A 4,576-nucleotide genomic window follows, 5' to 3' on the forward strand; every position below is an offset into this window, starting at 1 on the left:
CCCCCAACCCCCACCCGCCCTCCAGTCTCCACCCTCCTCCTCTGTGCAAAATCCCCCTTAATCACACACTCTCTTGTTTTCTTTGCTGTCCAGCCAAGTCTGAGAGTTGATCCCCAAACAGGGCAGTTTGGCTGCGAGGGAGAGGAGCCAGGTTTTTCCAAGATGTGGATGGAGAAGCCCACATTCTTCAGTTCTGCTTGAACCCCTGCAGCAATGGGCAGCTCACTCACAGATATTTTGAGACCTTGCTGTTCTGTCCAGCAAGGCTAATGTACACTCTTTGGATTTTTTTTTAAAAACCTTTTGGGGGCTTCAGTTGGTGGGGTGGTGTTGAACCCATGTGTAAGGATCCTTATGGATCCTTCCCTCACTGATAGCTACACATGGGCTTCTCATGGTCTCAGATGCATCTTTTGCTGACCTCCTCCCTGCCCCTGGCCAACCTGTTCCTAATACACCCGCCCCCTAAAAAGGTCCTCCCCCTTTTATCTTCTTGCCTCCTCTTTACTACTCCCTTGGAAACCTCAACTAAATCTGGAACTGAGACCCTTCCTGCATGGGTTCCTCTGACCCCCTCCCCCTTAGTTCTCCACCTCCACTCAAAGTGCTAGTAGTCTCAATCCCATCCCCCATAGCCCCTGCCTCTCTCCTCCTTCTAGCACTGCCAGGCCAGGAGCTCATTCTTCCTCCTCCAGTGTCTCTCTAGGTCCTAACTATTGTCTTTGGGTCTCTCCTCCTCCCCCCGCCCCCCACGACCCTCCAGCCCTTACCACAGTTCTTGGAAGCTGGGCCCTTCCTCCCCAAAACTGCTTCCGGCTCAAGTGTGGTGTGGGGGGCAGGCCCCTGACTGGGAGCAGGGACTCTGGCTGGCATTAGGGACAGCAGGGAGGGATACACACAGTGGTGTATGTGCATTACTATATGTATGTGACAGTGTAAGAGTGTGTGTGTGGCTGTGTGTGTGTGTGTGTGTGTGTGTGTGTGTGTGTACCCAGGCTTGGCCATTTTCCCCAGCCCCTCCTCTAGAAGGCTGGAGAGAGGCCGCCAGCTGGGGGAGGGGGCCGGCGCTGGAGGAGGAAATGCCTCCCGGAAACTGAGGCTCCATCCCATCCCAGGGATCCTGGAGGGACCCAGAGCTCCACACCCAGACCTCCTCGGCCAAGCTGAGGGGACCGGCAGTGGGGCCTCCCGGTGGAACAAGGTCCTGTCTGGCCAGGCAGAGGCCCGCACCGGCCTGGGGCCGCTGGCCTCCTCTAGGCGCTGCACATCTGGCTGGGCAGACGCAGTGCGAGGCAGCCCCTGCCCGGAAAGCAGACAAAGGCGGGCCGCGGCCTGCGGGGGAGGGGGCGGTGCTGGTCCCTCCCCCCACCCCCACAACCAGCCGCTAATTAAAGGCCCTGAGCCCGACCACTGGAGACACCCTGAGACAGACAGCAGTGGCCTGGGTGACCAACTCAGGGGAAGTGGGTGGCGCCACTCCCACACCCAGCCACACAAACACACACTGGCAGTGACCTCCACACACACTTCAGGGCGACCACACCTGTACAGCTAGCAAATCTTGGTGCACCGCAGACCCACAAAAGACTCCCTTAGCCCCCAACACACATGCTGACACACTCACACTCAGAGACAAACGCACGGAGACACACAACTACACACTCCCAGAGCTGTGTGTAGACACTTAACACTCATTTGCATATGGACACAACCCACAAGCTCAGACACATGAATCCACACAGCCAGGGCCTACACGCACAGTCGCACACATTTACACACAGACACACTGACAATCCAGAGATAAGCAGACACACAGGCCTACACACAGACACATTTGCAAGCTGGTAACAGTCCAGAGACAAACCCACAATTTCCACAAACCTAGACCTCAGCCACAGTCACTTATAGACATTTAAACACGAACACTTAATAATCAAATACACAGATACTTGGAGACAGACACACAAACCCAGACACACACTCTTTTTTTTTGCACACACAGACACTTTACTATGTACACACACTGGCTTACACTCACTCAAGCAAACACATAACACCCCAATCGCAGACTCACTACCAAAGCTGACAGACACACATGCAGACACACAACTCTGCACATACGTGAATGGCCACACTCACCCAGGCACAAGCACACAAGCATAGCAAACCAACCCAGACAGGCACTCCGAAGAACCCGGGTGCGTTCCGCGCCAACACTCTTGGGACATTCACGCACCGACGCGACTCGCACAGCGGGACAATCTGATGTGTCACGGCCCCCCTGCCACACGGTCGAATGCAGACACACAAAGTCACGCACCCCAGCGGGTCGGATCGCGGGTACCTGCGCGCCGGGGCCTCCCGTCCGCGGTGGCCGCCGCAGTCTCACCGCCCCGCGCGCAGGAAGGGAGGGAGCGAGAGAGAGCGAGAGAGAGCGAGCGCGGCGGCGTGGCCGGGGGAGGGGGCGCGGGGAAGGCACTTCCTGAGCAGCCTGCCAGGGTTATAAAAAACCCCCAAACCGCGCGGCCAGAAACCCCGCCTGCCGCCGCCGCCTGGCCAGGGCCGAGGGCTGGATCCGAGCCAGGGACCCCGGAGCTCGGGCCACCCCGCCCAGGACTGGCGCCCCGCGGGGGTGGAGGTGCTGTGGAGGCACTCGGGTGTGTGTATGTGGGGGGGGAGTGGGGGAGAGGGAAGTAGGATGGGGGAGGGGAATGGAGGGTGAATGAGATGGAGAGAGGGGAGGGGAAAAAGAATAAAATGGGGGGGATGGGAGGAAGGCAGAATGGGGTGGATGGGGGGATCAGGAGAAAGAGAAAGAATGGCTTTGGTTGGGGGAGGAGGAGAGTTTGAATGGAAAGAGTTGGGAGGAAATGGGGGCGGGGGTGGAGGACCGGGCAAAATTGGGTGGGGGACAAGGAGAAGAGGCAGGAATAGGACAAGAGGGGGTTGGGAGAACGGGGTGGCAAGGTGGAAGAAAGGAGAGCCCACTCCCTCGCCAGCATCAGCAGCATCAACAACAGCTGTTATTTATTGAGGGCTGGTCGTCGCTCAAACAGGCATTTATTGGGCGCCTCCCGTGTGCCCGGCACGGTGCCCAGGGCGAGTGAATAAGTCCCAGTTGGGCCTCCGCCCTCCAGAGCTTCCCTCTGGGGGTTTTGATCTGCCTTGGGCTTGCCCTTGGGTTCCCCCTGCTGTAATTCCTTCACTGTGAACTGGGCCTGGCTGGTCCCATTTCACTGATGAGGACCCTGCGACCAGCAAGAGGGGGCCCTTTGGGTTCTGATGGCTCAATCCCTGAGATTATACATGAAAGATAGATAGTGACCTGGGCTAGCTTCCTCCCTCTTGGTGCCTGGTTCTAGGAGGGGGCAAGGTAGTGACTCCTGACCTCAGAATTCCAGGTCTTTTCCAGACATGGTCCCCTTGGAGAGGTGAGCAGAACCTTGTCCTTGACCTCTGATTCTAGATTTATTTATCCCTAGAGTGGGGGTAATAACAGCCTTTCTAGAGCAGGAGTGGTTGGGGGAGGGGAGTTTCATGCAGCAGAAAACATTTGTTTATTTGTTGTGTGCTGGGTTCAGCCAGGGACACAGCTGGGACCAGGTAGCCCAGTTTCTCCCCTGAAGTTACTCTTGAACTTGGAATGATACGTCTGGGCTTATGCATAAGCCTACTTATGCAGGTAGTCCTTCCATAAACGCCAGACTACTCCTGGAGTTGTCATCATCCCTGTACTCCCTGCAACCTCTCTGGTCTCAGTTCAGACCAGTGAGGCAGCTAGTCCTCGTGTTTGTCCCCCTCCCCTCCAGGGTCCCTGTTTCAGGAATGTCTAAACCGTTTCAGGAACGTCTAAACTGTCTCTGGCCTCTACTACCTATGGGCCTCCTGAGACCTGACCCTGGGCTGCCTTCCCGAGCCCTATTCTCCATCAAAGAGGTGGCTGCCTTGGCTTTCTCAGTTGGCTCTAATGCTGAAGGTTCCCACTGTTAGCCTAGTGCCTGGCTCAGCTACCTGTCCCTGGTGTGGGGGTGGGTGGCCCCCAGAGCACAATGAGAATTTCAGGGCCGCTTTTGAGCCAGGAGCTCCAGGCTCTGCCACTTACCAGCTATGAAACCTCTGTATAATTAGTCTGCAAAACTTTGGCTTATTTCATTCATTTCTCCTCTTTCCTGCTGCAGCCTCAGAGTTCCCTTGGGGTCTCCTTTTCCTGCCTGGGTGGGGCATGTGGCTTCAGGGATTGGTTGGGGGATGGACATGATACCTACTTTCAGTCCATGGGCTGTGTTGAGGTTTTTTTTTAGGGAATCTTGGGAAACAGACTTTTGCATCTTGAGTGGGATTTTTTTTTTTTTCTTTTGGTACTGGGAATTGAATTGAGGTCCTCATGCTTGCTAGGCAAGGCAGATCTACTTGAGCTCTGTCCCTAGCTCTTTTTGCTTTAGTTTGTTTTTAGACTGGGTCTCAAGCTTTTGTCTCAGCTAGCCTGCTATCTGGGTCCTCCTGTCTCCACCTCCCTAGTAGCTGGTATTATAGTATGCATCACCACACCTGGGCTTTTTTTTTTAAACCCCCCCCA

Source organism: Castor canadensis, chromosome 14, assembly GCF_047511655.1.
Source record: "Castor canadensis chromosome 14, mCasCan1.hap1v2, whole genome shotgun sequence".
NCBI classification, from domain to species: domain Eukaryota; kingdom Metazoa; phylum Chordata; class Mammalia; order Rodentia; family Castoridae; genus Castor; species Castor canadensis.